We start from the raw sequence: 27,583 nt of genomic DNA, 5'->3' as shown, positions 1-27,583 counted from the left end.
TTGGATGGACCCAAGTAGTTTAACAGTTTAAGTACTTTCTCACAGAGGCATTGGAGTGGTCAAATGACGACACACTGGTGGGCTTAGGAAACTGTTGACCAATAAGAGGTTACATATTCTGCCTAAAAGATATACAGGCATTCGGTAAGGATTTTCTTGCAATTGCATATCAAGTAATTTGAAGAGAAGTTTTTCTAGTCCGATAATTCTAAGAGTACTGTGAATTTAACCCATAAAATCGACAAGGAACATTTAAGGCAGATAACATTGAAGGGGCATACTTGAAAGCACATGTTTCACCAACACTACTCTTCCTCTACTGGACAAAAGTCTACCACTATTGAATATATGGATTTGTTGTGAGTAGAGATCATGTCGGTTTACAAAGTCTTGTAAGAATTTTAACTGGTTGTCATATAATAGATTTAGAAGTAGTTTCTTTCTTTTGAAGATTTCTTCAAACATCTTCTCTTCCTCAACATAATGACTGAATCAATGTCCACATACAGAAGACTCAAACTACTCTATCAAACAGTACTTTAGCAATGTGGAAGTTGATGGTCCCATGATCACAGTAAGCTGCATAATAAAAACTCTTTGCTATTGCGAGAAATGTTTGCTTTATATCAGAATGAATATCATCTTTGGAGTTGTGGAGTACCAATTGCACAACTTCTTGCATCTCAGATTCTATTTCTGGGGTTGTGAGGCAATAATTAGCATATGAAGTAATATTGTGGCTGCAATTGTTGTCTACCTGCAACATTTAGAAAACCCGCTCATGATCAGAAAATTAGGAACCTCCAAGAAATTAACAACTGGAAATGAAGTGTGAAGTCAACACTTGTTCTAAAAGTTTAAGCTGATGGGTAGAAGTAGATTTAATTATTTGTATTATATTCATAACATAAAGTAAAGCTAATTTTCAACACTTACATCGGCCTTAATAAATAGAAATCATCTTTTTGATAAGAAAATGCATTGGCATCATACATTGCAATCACCCAAATGGAAAGGTTTCAAAAAAGAAAAAACATCAAAACACACAGACACCAACTGATAATGGCTTGCTTTTACAAACAAGGTCCCATATAATTAATATACTATTTTTGGTCAGAAATATGCCGAAATGTTTATCATGCTTACAGAAAAAAATGTCATGACTGTTCTACATTTTGCATAAAATAAATGCCAAATGACAAAAATAGCTAAATAGAATAAATATTGAGCTAAGTAATATCTATCTTATCCAAATATTTGATGTAGTGTCTCTTTATTGGAAGAAAAATGACTTGTACAATCATAAAATATACAAGTTCGGACAACTGCTTTGAAAATGACGGAGCGCATCTAGAATTCATATGAAAAGTAAATTTTTTTTTTTTTTTTAAAGAGATTGTCCAACTTTTACACCCTAAAATTATATATTACATTATTGATATTTTCTGAAAACAAACCTTGTCCTTTTGGTAAGAGCTAAGTTTGTAGCAGACTTTGTTAATGAGGTTGGACAGTCTCTTATATTGAGTATGAGACAATGGCTCTTCTGAAAATGAATGGCCTGCAGTGACATTTATCATATGCGCGAGTAGCTCTGCCTCTCCTTTGTGCCTATCGCCGTCGCTGTACCACTCAAGCAGCCACTTCTCCCACTATATTTAATAGTAACACACACAAAGAACAATGAAAAAAAAAAAAAAGTTATTCACGCCCTTTTACTTAACGTGGCATGCTTTATAAGGCCACCAAATCAAATATGTTGATGTAATTTGCATGAAAATAGACACGGGTATTAATGAATCAAAATGCATTTTATTATGAAAACCATCATTTCAAGTGATGCAGCCAATTACATTAGTGAAGTGCACAAAAAAAATGCAAAAGTCACTGTATATAAAGTTTATTGGGACAACATTAAAGGCTCAATAAAAGGTTAATTACAAAATGAGTCCCTAAGTTTTATCTCGTTCTCAAATCACTCATTTGGTTTCAAATTTGTATAATTTACTTTTTGACTATGCAAATTTTTGCAATTAAATCCTTTCATACAATTAATCAGGTAAATATTCCAATTGACAAATGTCAAGATTGTCACATGGCAATCAATGGAAGCTAGACACGTGATATTAAATAAATAAATAAATAAAATCTAAAAATGAGATTATAAATATAAAACTGTTCAAATCATGCAAGAATGGCTTTCCAAGAAACTCACTGCTTGCCGTAAATGGTGGCTGATTTCTTGTCCGTCCTGATCAACTATTGACTCCAATGAGAGATGATTCAGGAATTCAAGCAATATCCCGAGGAGTGCCTCCCCATTCTTCTTTGTATTCGATTTTCTGCAACTAATATCATGTGAGTATGACTTCTCCATCCATGTTTTAAAATTTTTTTATATAAAAAATAGGTGAAAGCGAGAGTACTGCATGGGTATGGATAAAACCCATGTTGGATCGAGTAACTCCGAATTCCGTCTCGCTGCAAATAGGTTGACTTTCTTTGGGTATGTTTATTGTTTGGCAACTAAAACCGTCTTTGAAGTCAAGGATAATTTTTGAATAAAAATTGTTTTGTTCCCCAAACATACAACACTTGTCTTGTAATTAATCCCTCAAAATTCTTGAAAACACCAAAACTTAAAAGACTATATTTATTTTTTCAAAAAAAAAAAAATCAAAAATTAAAAAAAAAAAATGTTAGACATGAATAGCCCTCCCATAGTGGTTGCCACTGTATTGGCCCAAATTTGGCCAAGCTCCTCATAAGCAATCTAGATCAAGGGGCTATTGGTTGTTCCTTTGACCACCATGGTGGCTTGATCTTGGCCGGCATAGTCTTTGCAGTTGAGGGCGGCCAAATTTCGGGTTTTGTTGGTAGCTAGATGGCGGCGAAGCTAGCCATCCCATGGTGGCTCTCACCACTGGATAGTTGTATTTTTTTCTTTAAATAATTTTTTAAGTTATTTATTGGAATAATTATTTTGAAAGCTTTTACGCCACACATTATTTACCTAGTATAATTTGATTTAAAAGATAAATTTTAAAATTTGAATTTTATAAATCAAAATATATTATGTAAATTTTGTTTGGTATAAAGACTTTTAAATATCACCACTCAATTTATTACATCAGCCTAAAAGCTCTAAAAAATCTACATCCAAGTTGAAAAACCAGTGGTTCTATACCAACACTATACCTAGAGAGGGGGTGAGAATAGGTGTAATTCAATTTTGTTGGTCTATTAAAAAATATTGTTAAAGAACAATTAATCAAATAAAAAAAATCACACAAATAATCAACACAACAAATTGGTCACGAAGAGGAAACCCATCTGAAGAACATCTTCAGAATCTAAAACCACTCCGGGTGTGACATACCATCTCAAATCCACTATAGAACCTCTAGTTTTTTACAACCAATTTAGAGACACTAATAAAACCTTTGTAGTAGCTAAACTTGGCTTGCAACACCACGAGTGACGTACTCGATCTCCTATACGCATGTAGTGCTGAAACTCCAACCTTTCTATAGCTTTCCACGAGAACCTCTCGATCTTTGCATCACCAGCAACTCCAAAAACCTTCCTGCCAATGAACACGTCCACTCCAAGGGACTCAACTGTTTTTTATCTTGAGTGTAATATGGTCGAGGTATATTTTCCAAGAGAGATTTTGCTTTGAATGTAGAAGGGAGTTTCTCTCAAGTGCTTTTGGAAGGAGGCTGTATTTTTCCTCAAAATTTCCACCCCAAAGAACAAAACAAGCTGTTCTATTTATAGTCCCAAGAGAACACAACGCTCAAAACCCTAAATATTAAGTTGTTTGAAACATTGACTCAAGCGAAGTGTCGAGCGAGAGTTGAGCGCATGTCATCTTTCAGAAATTGCTCGAGTGACATGTCAAGTACACATCGAGTGAACCTCTTTGGAAGAGTTCCGCTCAAGCGAACCTCTCTGGAAGGTTATGCTAGAGCACTACATCAAGTGCACATCGAGCGATCTAGAAGGTTCCTCTCGAGCGCTACATCAAGCGCACATCGAGCGAACCTTTCTAGACGGTTTCACTGGAGTGCTACATCAAGCGCACATCAAGCGAACCTCTCTAGAAGGTTACGCTCAAGCGCCAGTCGAGCTTTAGTCAAGCAAACTCTTTGTTTTGTGTTCTGCTCGAGCCGTGTTGAGCACACTTCAACCATTTTCATGTTATGCTGCTTCAACACTTGTTACAACACAATTTGACATAGGTTTTTACTAGAATATGCCAACCAACTCATTTTTCCCTCAATAATCTCCCTCTTTGGCAATTATGTGACAAAACCTCTAACCTATACATAGGACTTAATCCTGACACACCCCACGTAGGATTTCCATATACAGGCGTAGTCTTGAACACGTTGAAATATTTTGCAAACATTTAGCAAACGGTTAAACGTACTAACAAAAATATGCAAGAAATATTCACACAAGTATAATCAATGTCTATTCGCAAATCACAAACTATAATACACGTAAAGACATGTCACGCACAGTTTTCATCAAGAAACATTTCATGAATCAATAAATTAGACATTGAGTTCAATTAGTCAAATACCAGCAGTACAAATATCATGTGTTACTAAACCAAAAACTGCTCCCCCACAAAAAATATGTTACTAGCAACTATCATTCTCCCTTTCTTGCTACCCCCCCTACATCTATTGCATGTGTTACTAAACCAAAAACTGCTCCCCCACAAAAAATATGTTATTAACAACTATCCTTCTCCATTTCTTGCTACTCCCCCTACATCTATACTACTCTCCCTGTATACTACTCCCCCTTTTTGTCACAATAGGCCAAGGGTCTCAATTACCACCATCATTGGGACTGCCACCACCACCACCACCACCATCATCATCATCAAGGAGGTGCTCTTCCATGTAGTTGAAGCATTGAGTCACAAGCTGCTGAAAGCTATCAACTCTAGCATCAAGGCTATCAGAATGGGCATCCAGATGGACTAGGTACTCAAGGACCGTCTGTAAGCCGAGCCCAGTTGAACTTGATGTTGATGTAGATGGTGCCGAACTAGAAGGCTGAGAACTGAATGGCTAAGAGCTCGATGGCTAAGAGGAGGGTGTAGGAGGATGCTCAACACTAAGAGGGTGAGGGGTAATGTGAGCATGACTAAGTTGCATGGTCCTACGACCAATAGGAGCCTTAAGAGGAATTTTACACTCTTGGGGAAGAATAGCAGTTGACTGAGAAAGTGCTAACCGAGTAATGAGGTAGGCAAATGGCAATCCAGTCTGTACTTTGTTGGACTGAAAGGTCTCAAGCATGACCCGACAAAGATGACTCTCCAGATCAATGGAGACATCATTGATCACTGCATACAGAAGAGTGGCGCGGTCAAGACCTACATCACTATAATGACCAGTAGGATAAAGATCTGTAAGGACAATCCTACTGAGCATGAGAAAATTAGGTGGAAATCTTATTGTTAGAAGTGGTGTCCTACCATCCCAATTACGAGACCTACCATACAGACATTCAGCAATGACTGGCAGACTGGGAGGAGGTGTTTGTGTATAGGGATACACTGGATTGGACACAGTGGGGCATTTAGTAGGTCCGCTGATATGCCTGGAGTCACCCAGAAGAGGATGTTTCAGAAACTAACCTCGAAAGAGCCATCTTCAGAGATTGCACGAATATTGGAGTAAAACTCCCGAACCAACTCCACAGAAGGAGTGGGAAGACCAGTGGTCAAGGTTTGCCACTGGCGAGACTAAAAAAATACTGGGAATGGTGATCTCAGTAAGCTCATTGAGGGAGACTTCACGCTCAACAATAAGAGTACGGTGAGAGAAGTTCTGAGTATACATCTCCCATGCCCGCCCATTATGGAAATGTGCTTGAGTGGGGGTAGGAGGATTATGGCGAGGATGCACACGTCGAGACATGACTTTTGGCTGTAGACAAAATTAGTGACCATTAGACAAGGCTAAAAGTAATTTAAATGTGCATGCCTAATGTGCCTATACATGCCTAAATGGCAAATGTGCATGCCAAAATGCCAAATATGCCAATGCACCAAGGCCAATGTGCAAGATGCATACCAATGCAAAAGGCATGTTTAAAATGCCCAATGCATATTCAAGCCAATGTGACCTTCCTAAAATGATTAATGTACAACTGAAATACAACATCCAATGCAAGTCTTAACACACATGAAGAAAGTTTGTGAGAATGCATAAAAAATGTCTACACGGGCATTTCATCAAGCATGTGGTGTACATGCTATACCAACCATGATGTTAACCATTGAGGTTCCAATGCCCTCCTAAGTACAAACATTTCCCAATGGATGCTAAAATGCAAGGGATCATGTGCATGCCAATGCACCAAGGTGCCAAAAAGAAATACAAATGTCTACGCCGAGTCCAAAATGACCCATGTGCATGCCAAGCCAATGGCATTGTGAATGCCAATGACATAACTTCATACACTAATTTTAAGACCCAAAACTCCTATATATTCCAACACAACACTAGGATAACTATGAAATGCTCATGGGAACAATGCTATGCCAATGCGTGATGAATATGAGACACCAAACACCATTCAAGCATTTCATTGAGCACTTGGAGTGCATCCAAGCAAAAGCTAAGATCCAAACTCCATGGGAGTTCCTTGATCCTCCTAAATGCAAACCAACACCATTCAGCCCAAAAATGTTTGGGATTAAGGAGAAGCTCACCCCAAAATCCAACTAACCGAAACCCAACTACTCAATGCAAACCGAACCCAACATCTCAATGCAAACTGAAAACCAACAAGGAGGATTACTATGAAATCGCATTATGCTATGAAATATATTCAAGATTTAAAATGCTTAATGATTTTGAGGAGCTTTCTTGTGAGAAATCAACTAGAAGCGAAAGAAGAGAAAACAATAGGGAAATCACACGGGAAGAAAGAAATTTTTTTTGGGGAGAAATGGTGCGAAGCTCGACCGGCATTGGGGGTTTTAAAAGCCATTCGCTAGAGTGAACTTTAAAACCCTCGAGTGCTCTGTCGAGCAATTTTTGCTTGAGTGAGATACACTGGGTCGAGCAGTGTATCGAGCGACTAGTTCTAGATTTTGCATGTTTGCCCAATTCAATGCACAAAACATTCACATGCTTGACAAACACTAGGGAAGTCAATTTCCAAACCATAAATACGTATCAAATGTAGAAGAGCATCATATTCTCATAAATCACATAGGCAATAAAAATAGAGTACCACAAGTAATATAGACATGCATGTTTAAAAAAATCATTATCCAATCAAGAAATTTCAATTGGGAGGTGTGAGCGGGGTTGAGCTGCACAAGAAACTATAAATGATTGCGAAGCTCTTCCAAGATACAGAAAGTTAAACCTAATGCTGCTAGGACCTTGATGCTTCTATTTGAATACCTGTATCATTACTGGGTACTGCATGACCCCTTACTTTTTTTTTTAAATTTATTTATTATCACCACTTCTCTTTTCCCTTTCTCTTTTGATATATAAGAATTTTTTACAAGAAGAAAAATAATGAGGTCATCTAGCCCGTGGTCAATTCTGTATACATGTAGAGCTACCTGACTCCTTTGATTGCCTCCCCAAAAACTCAAAGGTGGTAAAACATCAATTGACTAAGCTTGGAGTGTAGTGTGTGATGCCGTCACATATTACAAATGATACACATGTTTCAACCATTTGTCACCCATAGGCATATGATACAGTTCTCAAAAGGCACATGCACCTAGATTTTTAGAATTGTCAGCACTAACGTCCACTTTATCACATCCATAAGCAATACACTGTGCATGATTTTTGAAGAACACACCCAAGAGGACACAAGGACATAAATATGAATGAATTAAAGACACACACAATACTCTTTTAGCAAGAAAATAAAAATAAACTATACAAGATCTAAACATGAGTAAAATGCATGAATGCATGACTGTGAGTCTATAGCAAAAAAACCATGTGTAGCTTGTCTCTTCTCCTTTTGGATGATCCACCTTGTACCCCTTTTTTTGAGTAGGGATTTTCAATTCTCTTGGGGTGCCTTCTAAGTTCAAAACTATTTGGTCGGATGTTATTACAATGATGACACACAGGGCTTACTTTGTGAACTCTTTGTCTCAAGAAGGTTGAGACATTCTTAGGGCCATTCATGAAATTCTTACCCATTCTCGAAAGATAAGCAGTTATACTTTTAACGAACGTAGGAGCATGCATAGAGTGACTCATTAATTTAAAACAGTCTGGTCTTATATGACCAATCTTTCCAAAATGATGACATATAGGGCTCGTGTTGCGAGGTTCTTGTCTCTTGGGAGGTGAACATACTTTTGCACTCGTAAAGGCTTCTTAACCTTTTCAGATGGATGAGCCTTTCTATTCTTATTCATTGCAAGAACAAACACTATTTTTTCCACATTTTTATAGAAGGCTTTTGAGGTTGAGGGAGCATCGAGATTCTCTTTAACGTAGCCTAAACCACTCTTATCACTAGAGGACTTTCCTAAACTTAGGAATTTGTCAAGTTGTTTTGTCCCAATGGCGAATTTCTACAATTTAGTGTTTAACAAAGTCAAGTCACTTTCCTGAGTTGTCACTTTATCTTCCAAAGTCACATTACGCCTTTATAAGTCATCAGTTATACCAATGGCTTCACTTAGTTTGCCTTAGAGTCCTTCATTTTTTCTTTTGCATAAATTTATTTCCTTAATATGTGCCTTATTGAGTTTTCTTAATTTCACACATTCCTTATACAACTTCTCATAGATTTCCTGTAACTCATCTTCATCCCCATATTCATTTTCAGATACACTCTTAATTTCAAACATTGGTTCACTGCTATGACTTTTGCCACCAACAGAGGAAGTAAATGCCATGTAGTTGAGATTTTTCCTCATGGGAGAATTGTCTTGTGAGTTACTTGACTCAGACTCACTATCACTCAAGGAAGCATCATTAGCTTTCTCTTTGACTTTTTTGTAATTTGCACACTCAAATCGAATGTGACCAAAACCATAACATTCATGGCACTGAATATTGTCCTTGACAAATATAGTGTCTCGCTTATAGCTCTTTTCCGTTTTTCTTAACTTGAACCCCCATTGAAACTTTTGAACCTTCTCTTCTCCTGTCTCGAGTTTTTCTGAGCAATCATCTTCCTAAATTCTTTAGCATAAAAAGCTATCTCCTTGTCACTCATTGTAAGTTCATTAGATGATTCATCTGACTCCTTTCTAATAGTATTGAGAGCTATGGACTTGTTTTTCTTATCCATAGGAAGAGTATGTTCGTAGGTTTGTAAAGAACCCACCAACTCTTCAATCTTTATGTTGTCCAAGTCTTTGATTTCTTCTATCGTAGTGACTTTGGGATGAATCTCTTAGGAAGAGATTTGAGGACTTGTATCATAATTATGTTATCATGAATTCTATCCCCTAAGTTAAAACGAGAATTCACAACATCATTAAGTTTTCCATAGAAGCCATCAAATGTTTCATCATCCTTCATTCTAAGTTCTTCAAAGTTGGTGGTTAGCATTTGAAGCTTAGAATTCTTTATAGCCTAGGTACCTTCATGGGTAACCTCAAGAATGTCCCATGCCTCTTTGCAATTTTCACACATGGTGATTCTCTTGAACTCCTCTTGGGACACGGCCATGAACATCGCATTCAGGCCTTTGCTATTCTAACTACACTTGTTGACTTCATCCTTAGAGTAATTTTTCACATTCTTGGGGGTTTGAACTGCCTTAATGATTGCAACTGGTTGTTTCCATCCTTTTGTTACGGAAACCCACACTCGTTCATCGACAGACTTTAGGAAAGCTCTCATTCGAACTTTCCAATATTCATAATTGCTTCCATCAAAACATGGTGGCGATGTGGGTGATTGAGACCTATCCATTTAAACCACTACAGCAGGATCACACTCAGGAACTGAATCCTAGCGGAGTGAACTCGCTTTGATACCAATTGAAAAACCAGTGGTTCTACATTGACACTATACCTAAAGGGGTGAATAGGTGCAATTCAATTTTGATGGTCTATTCAAAAATATTGTTAAACAATAGTTAATCAAAAAAACAAATCACACAAATAATCAACACAACAAATTGGTCACGAAGTGGAAACCCATTTGAAGAACATCTTTAAAATCTAAAACTAGTAGAGGTGTAAGACACCACCTTAAATCCATTATAGAAACTTTAGTTTGTTACAACTAATTTAGAGACAATCACAAAACCTTTATAGTAGCTAAACTTGTCTTGCAACACCACAAGTGATCCACTCGATCTCTACACGCATGTAATGCCGAAACTCCGACCTTTCTATTGCTTCTCACGAGAACCTCTCGATCTCTGCATCACCAGCAGCTCCAAAAACCATCCTGCCAATGAACACGTCCACTCCAAGGGACTCAACTGTGTTTTATCTTGAGTGTGATACGGTGGAGGTATATTTTCGAAGAGAGATTTTGCTTTGAATGTGGAATGGAGTTTCTCTCAAGTGCTCTCTGGAAGAGTTTCACTCGAGCACCACATCTAGCACACATTGAGCGAACCTCTCTGGAAGGTTACGCTCAAGCGCTATATTGAGTGCACATCGAGCAAACCTCTCTGGAAGGTTACGCTCGAGTGCCAGTCTAGCGAACTCTCTATTTTGAGTTCTGCTCGAGCTGTGTTGAGCACACTTCAACCATTTTTTTGTTACGCTACTTCAACACTTGTTACAACATGATTTTACACAAGTTTTCATAAGAATATGCCAACCAATTCATTTTTCCCTCAACACAAGTATATTTTCAATGGTTCCCACCACTTTTTAATACTCTATCAAATGATCATTTAAACAATATTTTATAATTATTTACAAAACGCTTTTACATTATTTATAAAAACTTCTTATATCTTGACATCACGTTACTATTGGTTTCATAATCAAATTAGCATCTTACTAAAGACCAAGTAGGAATTCCCATTTAGTGGTCCAATAATAACCAAGAGAATATTGATCCATTCAAAATGTTGAATATCAGAACGTGAGAGCAATTTGCAAAGTAATTATTGTTACACTGTTAATCTTTGTAGAGAAATAATGATATTCCACATCATTCCCTGCAAAGTGAATGCTAAGAAGGTGGAGAAGAAAAAGCTACATGACTAGTTGTGTAGTCTTATTGATAAATATGAGGAGATGGCCATGAAGATGGGGGGTCATTCTCGATCAATCAGCTGCTCAACTGCATAGATTTATCCTATAGAGTGGAGGTGATGGCAATGCTATGGTGAAGACGACCCACAGTATACTTCTTGACCATTAAGAAGAAGGAAGAAGAGAGCCTAAAGGCAAACCTCTCCCAGTTCAACAAGGAATAATTAACCATTGATGATGAATATGAGAAAATTACACTGGAAGCCCTTCTGGGGGTGCATATGGACTTAAACACCATTCATGGTGCAGTTATCATGGACAAGGTTAACGACTTTACCAATGCCGAAGACACACTTCAAGCCCTAATTGCACCATAGAAAGCAGAGATGAAGGAAGCAGGTAAGGACCCTCAGAGATCGAGCAAAAAAAACACCTTTGGGTAGAGCAGCCATGACAAAAAGCGAGAGAGGCGAGCTCTCCCTCGTGAACGTGGTCTGAGATTCATTCACAACAGTTTAAATATAAAATCAAAGAAAGGGTCATCGAACTAGGGGGAGGAGAGGACAAATTTTTTGCACCTACCATTAATTGGGCAGTCACTGAATGGAGGATTGCTACATGATGAAAAAAAGAGTTGAAGTTGCAAGGAAGCAGGAAGTTGGAGCGGTTGATTGCGAAACGTTCAAAACCCGTAAAATAAGTTTTTGGGGGGAAGGACAGAGCAAGATCGAAATGCCTGGCAAAGCAGGAGCCCTAAAAGGTGGTGGCCAACAAGGGAAGATTATCGCAATGCTCTTTGCCAGAACCCAAACCATGACAAGATACCAATGGGCGAGATCCGCGTGATAGCAAGAGGGTTTACTAAAGGAGGTCCCTCTATATCCAGCAAGAAAGTGAATAATCGTAGGGCAAGATACAAGGAAGTGTACATGACAAAAAGACTTTCCAAACAACCAAGGCATAAGAACTCGGAGAGCCTTTCCTTTGGGGAGGAAGATTGCGATGGGGTCCTATATTCTCATGACAATGCATTGGTAATAATGTTTTTAGTCTCAAACTACACTACTAGAAGGATTTTGATCGACAATGGGAGCTCAGCTGATATTCTCTTTTGGGATGCACTCGCCAAAATGGATATTGATCCTAGTAGACTGTGATCATCGTCCACGACATTGAAGGGATTCTCTAGCAATGCAGTACATCCCTTAGGTGTAATAAGCCTACCAATCATAGTTATGAAAAAGGTACACACCACAACCACGATGACCTATAATGGGCTCCCGACATTGAACAGCGTCAAAGCCATCACCTAAAGATGAAGTTCCAAACAGAGGTAGGAGTAGGAGAGGTCAGAGGCAATCAAGCCCTAGCTTGGGAGGTCTATGTACAAGAGCACAAGACAAGGGGAGTGGATGTCCATACATTAAAAAAATAGATTCAGATTGAGGTTCCTCCCTCATTGCCAGTCCTCCTAAACCGTGACATGGAAACACGGGATGAAGAAAACTTATCACCTAAAGATGAAGTTCCAAACGGAGGTAGGAGTAGGAGAGGTTAAAGGCAATCAAGCCCTAGCTCGGGAGGTATATGTACAAGAGCACAAGACAAGGGGAGTGGATGTCCGTACATTAAAAAACTAGATTTAGATTGAGGTTTCTCCCTCACTGCCGGTCCTCCTCAACCGTGACATGGAAACATGGGATGAAGAAAACTTGCAATAAACAGAGGCAAATGAGCCATTAGAGATAGTAACGTTGGACCTAGAGCAATCAGCGGCCACAACCCGAATCATGACCAAGTTCCAACTCGAGATTTGATAGGCACTGAAGTAGGTCCTAGTAGAACATAGAGATGTGTTTGCATAAAGCCACGAAGATATGCCTGAAATAGACAACACAATCATCAGGCATCGCCTTTGTGTTGACCAGGTCTACTAGAAGAAAGATTGTTTAGCACAAAGAAAAACGTGTCCATAGCCAAAGATGTCGATCAACTACTCACCGTAGGATTCATTAGAGAAGCCCACTATCCCGAGTGGTTATCCAATGTCGTACTTAGTGAAGAAATCCAATGGCAAAAGGAGGATGTATGTGGACTTTACCAACCTAAACAAAGCCTACCCAAAGGACAACTTCCCCCTGCCACACATTGACTTGATTGTTGACTCCACGATAGGGGACTACATGCTAAGTTTCATGGACACCTACTTAGAGTACAATTAAATTCGGATGAACATGGCTGATGAAGAAATGATTAAGGACTATATTACTATCAAGTTATGCTGTTTGGGCTAAAGAATGCCTAGGAAATATACTAAAGGCTTGTGAATCGAATGTTCAAAAAATAGATTGGGTGCAGCATGGAGGTGTACTTCGACGATCTACTAGTTAAAAGCAAGGAGTCGTCCCAACACCTAGAGTATTTGAGGGAAGCCTTCATTGTACTGTACCAATTTCTAGGTTTCATAGTGTCTGAGAGAGGAATAGAGGCCAACAAGGAGAAAATCAAAGCAATCATGGATATGTAGCCCCCTCGGAACATCAAAGAGAGCCAAAGCCTGACTAGTATACCAGCACCATTGAATAGTTTCGTGTCTAGATTCACAAATAAATGCTTACCATTTTTTAGGGTCTTGTGCAAGTTGCACCCTTTGAACAACAATTACGATCGAGCATTTCAAGCACTAAAGCAATGCCTGTGTAGCCCACCAGTACTAAGCCAACCTAAGCAAGGGGACACGCTCTATGTATATATGGCAAGATCGACCAACACCATATCGATGGCCCTGGTCAAAGAAGAAGAGGTAGCTTAGAAGCCAGTATACTACACAAGCTGCGCCCTACGGGGCACAAAGTCGAGATACCCTTGTATGGAGATGCTGGCCTTCACATTGGTAACAATCACCAAGCAGTTGCGATCGTATTTCTAAGCTCATCCCATCAAATTCCTAGCAGAAACTCCTCTAAGGAAGATCTTGTAGAAGCCAGATGCCTCCGAGCACCTAGTGACCTGGTCAATTGAGCTGAGAGAGTTTGAAATTAATTATCTGCCAAGACATGCAATGAAAGGATATGGCCTAACAGACTTTATCACTGAGAAGTCCTGGCATGTCTTCATCAATGGCTCATCCTACAGCACTCGCAGGGGAGTAGGGACCCATATAATAAGCGACTCTAGGTAAGAACACCATTACATGACAAAACTCACTTTTAGAACCACCAACAATGAAGCCAAGTACAAAGCGTTGGTGGTAGAGCTCTTGATAGTAGAGGCACAAGAAGTGACCGAGGTCGAGGTAACAACATACTCCCAGGTAGTCATTAACCAAATATTGGGAGTGTACACGGCAATAGGCAAAAAATTGACAAAGTACTTACCTCTGGTATGGGAGAAGCGTGATCAATTTTGTCACTTTAGAATCAAACAAATACTAAGAGAGGATAACAGCATGGCGAACAAACTAGCACAAAAAACTTTGGGGATGAAGGAATTTACCCTACGGGAAGTGGAAAGTAGAGTTATGAAAGTCTCGACAATTGGGACCAAGGTTGCCGAAGTGAGACCAGGAGAACAAGAGTGAGCTCAAGAGGTGGTGAACTACCTAGAAACTAGAGAGCTCCCCATAGAAAAGGAAGGGGCAAGGAAGATCAAAAGATAGGCCACATGGTTCAACCAGATCATTAGAATCCTCTATAAGTAGGGTTTCTCGATCCCCTAAGTGAGGTGTGTCTCCCCATAAGAAGTCCAATATGTCCTAGCAGAAATACATGAAGGAGTATGCGGGAATCACTCTGGAGGGAAAGCTATGAAGAGAAAGGTTGTGAGGGTGGGTTACCGTTAGCTCCCTTACCACACTGCCAGCCAGAGGAACTAACCTCCATAATGTCTCCTTGGCCATTTGCACAATGGTGAATTAACCTATTAGGGTCCCTCCCACCAGGGAAAGGAGGAGTGAGTTTTGTGGTAATAGCCATAGACTACTTCACCAAGTGGATAGAAGTGAAACCCTTGGCAAAAATCACTGCAAGAAGTAGCACCAAGTCTTTGTGAAATACCATTGTATGTCATTATGGAATTCTCCAAAGCATCATCTCAGACAATAGAAGGCAGTTTGAGTTAGAGCACTACCAAGAATGGTGTATAAAGATGGGGATTCGGTTCAAGTGCTCATCCCTAGGACATCCCTAGGCCAACGAACAACTGGAAGCGACCACCAAATCCCAGCTTGGGATCCTAAAGAAGAAACTTACAGATAAAAAATGAGAGTGGGTAGAATAACTCTAGAAGTTCTGTGGGCATACAGAACCATAGTTAAAACTCCAATAAGAGGGACCATGTTCGCCCTAACATATAGGAATGAAGTTGTGGCCCCCAAAGAGATTGGGTTAACAAGATACCATATCCAGCATTTCAATCGAAGGTAGAATGGCAAAGCATTGAAAGAGCACCTTGACTTGTTAGATAAAAAATGGGACAAAGCTAAGGTCCAAGTGAGCCTCAAAAAAAGAAAAATGAAGTGCTACTTTAACCAAATAGCCAAGCCGAGGACCTTCAAGACAGGCGATCTGGTTATAAGAGAAACCAGAACCACCACGCAAGAAGAAGGAAAACTTGGCTGCCATTGGGAAGGACTGTATGTCATGATCACCAATAATCGACTAGGCTCAAACCACTTAAAAGACGGTCAGAGAAAGGAACTACGATGTCCACGAAACGCTAAACATCTAAAAAAATACTATCCCTAAGTTTGTATCATTAAGCATTGAAGAAAGGTGAATAAAGTTGATTGATTCCCTCTCATGCATCTCCCAACTTGAATGACAATATCATCGAGGTGAAGTCCTTAAACTTGCAGTGATTATATAGTCGTGCAAATCCTTAGACTATGTGATCCTTAGCCATTGAGGTCAAGTCCTTTGACTCTTAGTGATGATATGGGCGTGCAAGTCCTTAGATTGTGCAACCTCACCCATCGAGGTCGAGTCCTTAGACTTGTAGTGATGAAATGGGCGCAAGTCCTCAAACTGCATGACTCTTGCCCGTTGAGATTGAGTCCTTAGACTCATGATGATGAAACGGTTGCCTAAGTCCTCAGATTGCACCATCCCTTTCCACCAAGGGTCGATTGCTTAGACTTGCGGTGATGGGGCTCACAAGTTCTCAAACTGCGCGACCCTTGCTCACCGAGGTCGAGTCCTTAAACTCACGGTGATGATACAAGTGCGCAAGTCCTCAAATTGCACAATCCATGCCCACTGAGGATTGAGTCCTGAGACTCATTGTGTTGAAACCATCAGAAAAATCCTCATACTGCGCAACCCTTGACCACCAAGCTTGAGTCCTTCAACTTGCGGTGATGACACCGAAGTGCAAGTCTACAGACTATGCAACCTTCAACCACCATGGTCACATTTAGAGGCACAATGCAACAACAATGCACACAACACAAGCATTAAATAGGAGTCAGAAAAAATTTATGGAAATCAATTGTTTGAAATACAAACTGCTCAAGGAAAAATGCTAAACAAGAAAAGAATAAAGGCACATATTCAAGGAGGATGAGTTGGCAGAGCTGGGGGTGTTGGAGGAGTTGTGGATGGGAATGTGTCAGACATCAAGTGCATCCCTAGAGTGTCAGCGAATTGTCAGGAAGCATGGTCAGGCTTGAAAGACTCAAGGTTCAACGTCCTCAAGTCGATATGAGTGTTCGCCAGTAAAAAGACCCTCAACCCTTCCTCGCCAACATCGTAGCCATAACTGAAGGCCCTATTGTAAACAGACTTGGTAGCTAGGACTTGAAGGGAGAGTTAAATGATCTCCTTGATAGAAGTAGCCAGCTCAGACCCCTCAAAGTCCTTAATCCACTGATTGTGAGCTTTAACCCTCTTATCGAGACACAACATAGAGCTACCTACTTTCATTCACTCGCAATTCTTCTTCATTGCCGAATGCCAACTAGAAAGTTCCTCCAAGTCCCCGTTCATCTCGTTGAGGTCAAGCCCCAGATGTAGATGGGCTTCATCAGCCGTCATCGCAATCTCAATTAACTCATGACAGTGCCCTTTCATCTCTTCCAACTCTTTCTCAAGGCAAGAAAACTGTTCCTGTCTTAAAGACCTTTCTTCTTGCAGCTTCCCCCTAGCCTAGTTAAGCTTGCCTTTGAGGTCGATTGCATCTTCACGAAGACCGTTTGATCGACAATCGCCTCCAATTTAGCCTTTTCACATTGTAGTTGCGTGACCTCCTTCTGTGCCCAAAAGGCGAACATATACCTAGACCAAACTTCATCCTCCAAGTCAGCCTGATCCCTGATGATCCAGGTGGCCAGTTGATCCACACCCTACCAAAATTCCATACAGATATAAGAATCGCAAGAAAGAAAATTAAGGGCCAAACAAATATAAGAATCCAATTAAAGGCCATACAGATATAAGAATCCAATTCCAAGAAAGAAATTCAATGGCCTATTGAGGAAAAGAAATCCCTCAACTTGTTCGCTATAGCATGAATAGAATCATCCCTTGCCTTAGACCCGCACATGTTTGAGGGCCGAGATGGACTAGGGTGTGCCTCGCCCTGAGGAAGGGGATCCGAGCTGCAGAAAGACCCTAGAAGACAAGGCTTGGAGTCATATACATGCGGGGCCCGGGGGGGGGGGGGGGGCGATGTGCCACCCGCAAGGGCTCTTGTTTCTCCCTCATCAAAGGGTTGAGAAGAACCAGTTATAGCAGCGGTAATCATTGGGGATTGCCCTTCGCCTCCCCTCTAGATGCAAAATGAGTTCACTGCAAGCTTGTCTTCCCAAATAGGGGAGGACGACACTACCCGCACTATGATAATGGGCGAAGAAGGTCCGTTAGTCTTGCAACTTGAGATGGTCAAGGGAAGGAAGCTCGAGGTAGGCTCCCTTTCCCTTTCCCACCAGATCTCGACTACCCCACTGAAGGTGGATCTTGGGAAACGTGATAAAATGAGTCAACAAGGCCGTGGGAGAAAGCCACATCAATGTCTGTGTCCTCCGCTTCGTCAAGCAACTCCTGGTCAACTAGTGGGATCGATGGAAGGATAAAACTTGGCTAGAGGCCAAAGTTGAGTTCCCAGGAGTGAAACTCAAAGTCAAAGGTCGTGGCCAAGTCTGTAAGGACATACCCCATTAAATCTCCCATACCATTTGAGTTAAGAGAATCTTGTGAGACTGAAGATTGAGTTCCCATGGCGACCTGAGCTGATCCAGGATGATTATCCGATGAATGAGAAGGCTCCAGATATGTTCCAAAACAAATCAAGTCCACATGAGGCTCAAGCTTAGGCACTGTTTCCCCTCCTTCTCTAGTGGGGTCGTGTCGAGCAGTTTCTTATCACGGGAAGCAGTTGATTCCCCCATATGGCATAGACTAGGAAGTCAATCTTATTGCCTTCCTTACTAGGGAAATCTCATCCTTGGCAAGAAATGAAAAAGAGTTTTTCTACCAGTGTTTGGCATTGGAATGATGGCCTTCGAATCATGTGAGGTGATCTCGGGGCAAGAACAAAAGCTATAAATATTGTCTTCCAATGCCCTGACTGCGTGGGTAGTAAGGAACTGCCAAACAGTCAAATTAGAATACTTTTCTCGAGTGGGCTCCAAGACCATTCTCCAGCCACATAACAACACATCAGAATTCTCCAAGTGTAGGAGTGGAGCTAAGTTGAAGCTAAGTTCAAGAAGTCGAGAGCATCAAGCATTGACCAACAAAAAGGGAGTCATAGCCCAAGAGATAGGGCACAGGTAGTGAGGGCCCCCCTTTTTAGCGAAGCCCTTGGTGAGGAACCTCAAGAATCATTGAATTGAGGATTCCATACGAAACCTTCAACTTCTTAAGGTTAGCTTTAGTGAGGACAAAAGACTAGTCAAAACCTTTGTGATAAGGCATGTCATGGATGGAGGACCCAAGTGCCGTCGAGGACCCCTTCTATTGGGGAGGGGAAGATCTACAAGAAGGAAGGCGAGAAACGTTCTGGTGAGTCGTTGACACAAACAGGTGATACATAAGGAGGAAAGTTAGGTTTTCAACAAAAAATGTAGACAATGAGGAAGACAAGAAAGTATGAGTGAAAGAGGCAACAAGAGGGAAGAGAAAATAAATTTATAAAAGGAGACGTGATAGTTGAAGTACCCCAGTAAGAATACAAGCAGACGGATGGCAAGATTGCTATGAACAGATCCCATGATTTGGTGATGTGACTAGGCACAGATGCAAAGCTGTTAAATGGCACTAGAGCATGAACCGCCAATCAGGAATTTGCGGGGTAACTGGAGAAGCTTTCTTATCTTCACTGTACAAGCCCAACAATACAACGTAAGGTCCATACGAGAAGCCCAACAAGTTGAAAGAGCACAAGTGCACCGTATGCTTGCCCAAATAAAATCTCACCACCTAATGGGATTAATATGGTAACCGTTGTCGATAGCTAGAGATATTCCCCCCTAAGGAAACAAGGAGATATTCGCCCACGATATGCCAATCCCTTCTTGAAGCAAACCTTGGGAACTCGATAATGGAGTCTCCAAGATTTAGGGAAAAGATCAAACTATCTTTATCAGCAATAATCCACATCTCTAAAAAGAGCCAATACTAGCAATCTAAGATAATTTTATTTATTTATTTATTTTTCTGGATCTCTCATCGTAAGGCAAGGTACATATATTTCTAATGTAGGCATCAAAGGTGCACCAATCATATCGAGCCACCATCTTTTCTAGTCACAGGTTAATGGTTGAGATCAGTTTGTAGTGAAACACATCCAAATCAAGATTCATTTAGAATATTCTGGCAGACTATTTTTATTCAAAACTGTCAACAAATTTCAAATTTAAATTTACCTCCTAATAATATAGTCTCGTGGATTGATGTTTTTCGCGAATTCATTTAGAAAGGCTCTCCTCATTTGTTCCTTATCAACATAAGATGCGATTGTCTCGACCAAGGCTGTGGTTTTAACCCAAGCAAGTCGTTCCCTTGACCTTTCCGGTTCATAAATACTGGCTGCTGCCAAAAAATAACCCAACAGAAGGGCTCTTTTGCTTAATCCAAACTCTCCAAGATTGCAGTCTTCGTACCACCTATATATATATGGATCATTATTGCATAACCTCTCAATATATTAAGAATGATTTAGCCAATTTCGAGATCCTTAATTTAATATCTATTGATGTCACATCGATTGTAATTTATAAGATTGATATTTCAAAGATCACTAAGAAATACAAGTCTCATTCTTTGTACTTACTTTTGAATACCATCCAATTCCATCCGATGTAATACTTGGCAATCATTGTAGTCCAATTTTGCCAATTCCAGATAGGTTTTATTATTGACAAAAGGCATCCTACAGATGAAATCAACAAGAATCATGAGTCTTTTACAGATTGTGAATTAATTAAATTTTGCAACTTGCATATATAATGTATGATGGTTTGAATATTAGCTTAGAAAAAATGAATATTTGTTTAGATTTTCCATTGGGAAGATGGAACCATCGATTCTTGTGTATTATTAATTTGTATCAAATTAGCATGAAGAAGTTATTCATAAGAGTTCTGCTACGTACAAGCAAAGTCGCGTACTAATCAGCGTACTAATACTAATTCATTCACATTCAAAAGAAAAATTAACACTGTTTTCAATAAAATCTACTTTTTGACCAATCACATTAGATTGGTGCACAAATTAGTGCACAATTATGCTTGCAACTAGATTTTTTCTATTCATAATGACAGTTAATAGAGCTAAAGTTTGGCCAATTAGCCATACGTACGTGCATTAGGCTTCCCTGCTGCGTAAAGGTGGTACGTTTGTAAGAAGATCCTATGATAATTTATGTTCTAAAGTGATAGTTTGAGGTGAAAGTTTATAATGAAAAATCGAAAAATTGAAAAATCGGTCTAGATTATTGGATTGGATTAGACCATTTGGTCCGGTTTTGAAACGGTTTGATCTGGGATTGATTCCATGCATGATTCCACAAATTGGATAGAATCGATCCGATTATGGTTCTAATATTTTTGAGATTGGATCGATTCGTATTCATATATATATACAATTAATTTTTAATATTATATAAAATATTATATATCTATTTTTTATATAATATATAATTTTATACAAAATAATTTTATATTATAATTTATAACATAAAATTATAATATTAAACATGAACATTTGTTTGATCATAAGTTATTAATATAAAATATATATATTAATTATATTTTGAAGCCTAATAAATTTTGAACATATTCCTTTAAATCTATTTGATAATACATAATATATTAGTAATACCAATATATATTAGTATAGTAATTACATTCAGTTTTAATGAATTGGTATACGTTGTGCTCTACCTCTACCTACGGCCACCCTCTGACACTCATTGCACTCCCAGGGATTCTTGGTATATTACTTTTAAATAAAAAAAAACACATTTTAGTTTTTATGGGTTTTAAATAATTTTAAAATTATTTGGTTATTTTCTCATGTTTAAAATTAATTATTAAGACTTTTTAATTTGAACTGGATTTCAAAAAATCTTATATAGAGAGAGAAGTACCTGTAAAGGGTTTTGCCAATCCAGACATCATCTTTGCCACCATACTGTTCCAAGTAGAATCTTGTCTCCACGCGAGGTAAGCTTGCATACCATGGGACTTGCAGTGCGTACCCTACCTGTTTTATATTGCTATTATCATTAACTGTGTGCTGTATCATGAACAGATATGGTTATATCTATCTAAGAGCACTCTTATTGACTCTCTAAACGTTTTGCCAAATTTTAGTTAAAAAAAATTTTTAGTGAGGCCACATCCTTAAAAATAGATAATATATAGAAATTCTAAAAAAAATTTGGAGTATGGGAAAAAAATCAGAGGCATTTCTATTTATATTAAAATTTTAGAGAGTTTTAAAAAGCAAATGGAGATTATAAATTCTTTTTGAGGGTGAATCCTCTATATTTATAAAATTATAAATAAAATTTAGGGATATTTTGAAATTTCAAAAAATCTTTGGGTGCATGGCCCTCCTTAAGGCCAAGGTGATTTCGCCGCTAAATGTGAAGAAATCTTAATGAATAACAATGTTATAGGAAATGTTATAGGATCTACTACTTTGGACTATCAAGCAGCCAAGTAATTAATTCTTGCCATTTTGTTAATGAATATAAAATAAGCATCAATTTATGAAATCAGACGGGCGGATCATATTTACCTCGCCGGATAAGTCCTTCATAATGATCCATTTATCAAAGAGCTGATTAGCAGCTTGTCTTTCTCTCAAGAAGTTGGATGAGAATTGCTTTGCATCCTCAAGGATCTTCTCTCCTGGAAAGAGCACCTGAGATGCCCTGTATAGGTTAAACATTCCCGTCACAGCCTGTGTAGACTGCCTGCCGAAGCAGCAGAACTCCCCACCTTTCTCAAAATGCTGGAACACATCTGTCATGATCATGTCAAGAAAACATAATTAATTTAGAGTTTTTCCTAAGCAAGTATTTGGTGTAGCATTGTTGAATATGATTTTCAAATATGCATACCTAACGTGACCCTCATATATTTTATTTTTTAATTTTTTTAATAATTAAAGAAGTGACTATTAGTAAATTTATATTTTTTTAATGATTAAGGATATTTAAAAAAAAAAAACAAGACTTTTTTGGGAGATTTTTCTCTAGGGCTAAAGCCTAGGAATATAGGCCTAGACATGGGTGGTCTAGGGAACTTGGGTAAACCCCAACCCAGGGAGGTCCTTGGAGCCTAGAGAAAAAGAAATAGAGAACACTTAGGTCCCCACCGTGCTGCCCGACCCCAAAGGAGTAAGATTGGCAAATGAACCATATAGAACAGAAAAACCATAATCATCTGACAACAAGCAAAGATGAGAGGAGTAATTCGACGCATCACACCTACGACAGTTGGATGAGACAGAGGCCGCACCACATTAAATGCTTCTCCAGAGAGGCACACCGTATTAAATGGGCATGGCTGGGAAAATAACGGATAATACACCACCCCCGGCATCAAGGCATGGGCCTCTAGTCCCAAACACAGATATAAAAACAACTTCCAGACATCAGAATGGAGTTTAGACTCTTGATACTCTTCCTACTGTTACCCCTAGTTCTCGCGTGAAAAACATTATTAAATTAGGCATCGAAAGGCCGTCCCCTGGCCACCACCACGATCGCAATCCCTGAGGCTTATTTTGTGTTTTAGGACCCCCAGATCGAAGAACCAAGCTGCTGAAGCCCGGCCCAAAAGCATACGAAATACGATGTCAACAAGATTTATTTGCACTAGTGTGCATATTTAAAATGCACATTTGGTGTGTGCACCCTATCATTATCCTTTTCACTTATTTGTATAGAAAACACCGATCATATTGATTGCTATATGTATAATGTATGTCTAATTACAGGTTGTGAGCGGCGAAATACCAGCAGAAACCTCGTGGCCATGCAACCTAAGTAACCTGAATCCCATGGCCGTGTCATCAATATCATAAACCTTTGAATTTCTGGCCCAACATATCCCTTTATGTGTCCAATATCTGAAAAATTGAAAGTTAAAAGATATTTTTATCAGAATTGATCATACCTAATTATAAAATATTCATGTAGTGGCTGCATGGGTCAAATATATATACCTGGAAACATAATTTATACATGCCTTGATCTCTGGCTGAAAGTATCTAGAAATTCCTAGCCGCTGCAGCCGATCCACTACCCAAATGTGTTCAAACAAGTCCACAGGATACACTCCGGGGACTAAAGGCAGAATGAAGCTTAGAAATAGTGTTTTCAAGGAGAAAATATATATATATATATTGCAACAAGAGAAAGACAATAGAAGAAGTTTCTATATCAATATGTAATATTGAAAAATGTTTTAGCTATAAAGAAATCTTACAAAAATAAATTTAAAAACTGACTTGTAATTTGATGTAATATATACGTTAGATTATAAAATAACTTTTATGATAGATCTAACATATATATCATATGAAATCATATCAGTTTATGTATTTACTTTTATTAATTGTTGAAAAGATACAGCTTTTACCTCCACCATTAAACCTTTGGACCACCCTTTTTAAGTAGTTCAAACAATTTGGGTCTTTGGTCTGCATGACTGCAAAGGCAGTGGAGGAAGGAGAGAACAAGAAGGACCCATCTTGGCACTTCAGTTTAAGAATCTTTTCCCAGTCTAGGTCTGGCATCCCTTCCAAGCTATAGAGCAGAGTTGTGGGCAGTTTGTGCAAGATGTCCTTTGGTATCCTACCGCAAAAGATAACAATCAGGAATGTCGACCTTTTTCTTATTTTTGGGTGAAGTTTGGGCAATCATGAACTGAATCTACGTACCTTTCGAGCTTTACATTTCTCTTTGCATATATATCTTCAAAGACAGGAGAATCGTAAGGTATTTCAATGTTTAAACTTCGAGCAATTTCCAGAAGCGAAGGAAAAGCAACTTCAAAGCCAATTGGCATGTGCTCATCATTATCGGATTCAAGCTTTGACATATTTTCATTCAAAAATGAAATTCCTGTTACAATGGACAGTAGATTTTGTTTAAGTTCACATTATCCCACTTGCACAATTACGTTTTTACCCTCATTTGCATAATTACATTTTTGTCTTCTAATTCATCATTAAAAATATAATTATTCTAATATTAATTAGATGAACAGTTGAATAAATAGTACATTTTGTTTGGTCATCCCATCCCATTTGCACAATTACATTTTTGCTCTCATTTGCATAATTACATTTTTATCCTCTTAAGCCATCATCAAAAATATAATTAAATTTTCTATTATTCTAAGATGGATATTGCAATTCGAAATTTGAAAAGAATAAAAATATTATATTTGTTGTTTTAATTGATATGTATCTTAAAATTCATATTTACTATATCAAAAATACAGTACCATTCGACAAAGAATATGTGTATATATATATTCAAATTAAACTATTAAAATATAAAATAAATAATAAAATCTAACAATTTTTTTATTTTATTATTATTATTATTTTTATATCAATTTAAACTTTTGAAACATGTTTTGGGTGATATATATCAAAGCAGAATCCTATTTGAACCTTAAGTTTATAGTTTACTTTATTTAATTAAATATTTCACATATTAGACTTACTCATTTTATTTCACAAGAGGAAAAATAAACTGTTAATTAATACCTTTTCCGTACATTTCGGGAAGAATGTTCCATGATTTTAAGGCAATAACGCAGGCTAATGTGTTGAGTATCCGATCATAAGCGAGGAAGATTTCACCATCGCCCCATGAACCATCGGGAAGCTGATTATTGGCAATCCAGCGAAGGGTAGATGGGAATTGAGGAAGACCACTTCAATTGACATCTTGTACAAGAGCAACCCAGGCTGTGTCATAAGCCGAAATGCTTATTTCTCCATCATTCATCGACGACAACATCCTTTTGATGGAGTCCACGCGTTCCTGTACGTACGTATGTATATGATTTCATCAATGATCGTACAAATCTCACCGAACACCTTAGTAAAAAAAGAAAGAAAGTATATCTGACATAATAAAAAATAATAAAAAATTTATTCTTTTTTAGTGAGATTTATCTTTTATAAATAGTTTGTACAATATTTATTTATGTGAAATGCTATTTTGTCGGCTCAATTTGACATCGCATATATTTTTATTTTATTTTTTTTTGCATTAAGGAAATGATTATTAATTTATTGATTTTTTTGTTAAAATTTTTAAAAATGATGAAAAGTATAAATTAAAAAATTAAAAAATAATTTTTATCTATATATAATAAAAAGTGGCAGAGTACCCCCGCTCTTAATTTAATTTTAACTTGTATATATTATTACCCTTTCTTTTTAAGTACTACCAGTAAAACATGCACGACACATTCAAACCATAACTACTTATTTCGAATATTGATATGAAATATTATAAATTTATTTTAAATAAGAAATTATATATGTCTGCTTATTTTTTTTAAAAAAAAAAAAGAGCAGTTCATTTTTAAAAAAAATATAAAAATTCATTCTCTTATGATGAAATTTATTTATTTTTTAATAAAAGATTTATGTATTTTAAACTTGTCCCTAACATTATTATTAAAAAGAGTTAAAAGTATGGTTGAAAGAAAAAATTATTCAAATCACCTTGAGATCATGATCACCTTCCTTATCCGTGTGATCATCTACAACCTCACGCCACTTTATGACCGGCAGACCGTGTTGAAAACCATCTGTGTTTTGGAGACATGATAATTGGTTTAGTTATATAAATGCATTTCATATAAATAGAAGAGAAATATTTTAGTTACAGATTAATTTTATAAAATTAAATTTACAAATAACATGATTTGATAAGATACATCAGATTAAAAATTTATTTTTATTATAAAAAAAATCTAACGTATAATAAAAAAATTACATTACTTTAAAATTTTATTTTTATAAAATCTCTTTATAACTGTAGGATGCTCTAAACATGCGCGCGCAAGACCTTGAGTATCAAAAGAAATTATTTTTTTAGTCCATCCCCCTTCTCGTAAATACCTTGATCAGTCCCAGGTTTGGATATGGGGCAGCATCCAAAGGGAGAGTTTGGTCGCTTGTGATCTTTCGCCCCCAATGACCAGAAACCTACAAAATATGACAGCGATGCAAATAATTCTAGCAACAGCCACAAATGTGGTCCTCTTGATAGATGAATGCTATCATTTGAAATTAATTTGTATATGAGAATAAAAATAAAAAATAAAAAAATCTAAAAATATAAACTAAAACATTGACATGATTTTACATAATATATAAGATCTTTTTTTATAATAAGAATAATTTTATAATCAAATATATCATCAAAGCAAACTTCCAGTCATAATTAATACTATACCGTATTAATTCCATGCATTGAATGCAAATTACGTTTTGCATTTCTAAAACTACAGCCAGAAACACATGTACTTTTCACAGACTTTTGACTCTGTTTGGCTGCAAACGGAGAGAAAATGAAATTCAAGCAAACCAAGCGAAGTCTATATATGGTCGGAATGATGAAAGACTTGAGCACAGTGGTATTCATCAATTCTTACATTGGTAATTTGGTATGGAAGCAAAGCTCAAATACAATTAAAAATTATAAAATTTATATGATTTGCGAAGGTGAAGAACTTACTCTTGAAGGACAAGCGAGATCGTGATAAGATGCAGGAAATTGGAGAGAAAGAGAAAAGGTTTGAATGCGAGGACATGACGTTCAGTCATACCAGATATGGAAAGGATAGAGAAAGTGGGACGAGCATTTATCAGGAGAGGAAAGGAATAAGTGGACGGGAATGACTTC

General features: G+C 37.9%; 1 pseudogene; it reads right to left on the bottom strand.

Moving 5' to 3' along the window:
- Positions 1-390: 390 nt before the first annotated feature.
- LOC122318502 lies at positions 391-27,583 on the bottom strand (annotated as a pseudogene).

Source organism: Carya illinoinensis, chromosome 8 (genome assembly GCF_018687715.1).
Source record: "Carya illinoinensis cultivar Pawnee chromosome 8, C.illinoinensisPawnee_v1, whole genome shotgun sequence".
NCBI classification, from domain to species: Eukaryota; Viridiplantae; Streptophyta; class Magnoliopsida; order Fagales; family Juglandaceae; genus Carya; species Carya illinoinensis.
The sequence above is the reverse complement of the archived record's forward strand: the minus strand, read 5'-3'. Positions and strand labels throughout refer to the sequence as shown.